The sequence below is a fragment of the Lactuca saligna genome, chromosome 8 (genome assembly GCF_052625555.1).
Source record: "Lactuca saligna cultivar CGN05327 chromosome 8, ASM5262555v1, whole genome shotgun sequence".
NCBI lineage: Eukaryota > Viridiplantae > Streptophyta > Magnoliopsida > Asterales > Asteraceae > Lactuca > Lactuca saligna.
The window spans coordinates 93471338-93472842 of NC_136424.1; the positions used below are offsets into that span (position 1 = coordinate 93471338).

The window sequence follows — 1505 nt, forward strand, 5'->3', positions numbered from 1 at the left end:
TGTGGTGTGTGCCATACAATATGGTACCTCAATATACCTTCTTCCTTGTAGAAGTTATCAAATGGAGCATTGTAGAACTCCAACCCATTGCCAGTCCTTAGAGTCTTGACCTGTTTTCTAGTCATTTTATCAACCACGGTCTTTCACTCCTTGAACTTCTCAAACACCTCACCTTTGGTCTTCAGAAAGTATAACCAAACCTTCCTTAAATAATCATCAATTAATGTCACAAAGTATGAGCATCCTCCTTAAGGCTTCAATGGTATAGGACCCCACAACTCTGATTGAACATATTTTAGGATTTCCTTGCTTATGTGTTGACTGGTACCAAACTTCACTTTGCGATGCTTTCCATTGACACAAGCTTCACAAAATTTTATCTTTCCAATAGCTTCTCCACCAAGTAGTCCTTGTTTACTTATAACTGACATTCCCTTCTCACTCATATGTCCCAACCTACGATGCCACAACTTTGTCTTGTCATCTCCTTCATTAAAGTATTGAGAGATAGCCACCATTCCCATAATCGTACTTCCTTCTAGGATATAAATATCTCCATGAATCATCTTCCCTTTCATTATAACTAGATAACCTTTCTTCACTTTGACCCAATCACCTTCACCAGTGTACCACATACCTTTCTTAACCAATGTGTCAAGATAGATTAAATTCTTCTAAATTTTTGGAACGTACCAACAATCTAACTTCCTGACCACGTTGTTGTGCATCTTGATCTACACCATGCCATTACCCTTAATACTTCTCACCTAATCATCACTTATCTTGAATGTGTCATCCCGGTCTTTGAAAGATTTGAACCAGTCATGACTATACATGACGTGATAGGATGCTCCAGAATCCAAGACCCAAGCATCAACAGAACTAGATGTACTTACATTTAGTACCTCGCGATCATCCCCTTCATCAAATTGTTCATGAACCATAGTTGCAGTGTTATTGCAATTTCACTTGATGTAACACCCATAAAAATCATGCCAAATTTAAACTTATCAAAAACACTTTAAATCAATAATCATTGCAACTTTGTTTCCAAAATAGTTTATATTAGAGTTTTCCCAACAATCATAACAAAAGATGAGGAATTGTACGATCACGCCTTAGCCTTGCCACGATCCCTCGATGTACCTGAAACAATAAACTGAAACTGTAAGCCCGAAAGCTTAGTGATTTACCCCAAAATACCTATACTCACAACTATACACATAGAATCACAAACAACATACTATGGGTCCAGTCAACCATCGGGTTGGAATACCCCAGGCCCACAACCAACAGGTTGGAATGACAACATACTATTGGGTCCAATCATCCTCGAGATGGAATGCCCTAGGCCCACAATCAACATGTTGGAATGCCCACATACTATGATTCCAATCATCCTCGGGACGGAATACTCACAGCCCACAACCAACAGGTTGGAATGCCCAGGTCTATTGGCCCCCACACAAAGCAGATAAGCCTCAACCACCAAACAACTATGTGCA

The 1505-nt window shown here is 39.5% G+C and overlaps 1 pseudogene; it reads right to left on the reverse strand.

Moving 5' to 3' along the window:
- Positions 1-248: 248 nt before the first annotated feature.
- Positions 249-944, reverse strand: LOC145009908 (putative mitochondrial protein AtMg00300 pseudogene; annotated as a pseudogene).
- Between the last annotated feature and the right edge of the window lie 561 nt (positions 945-1505).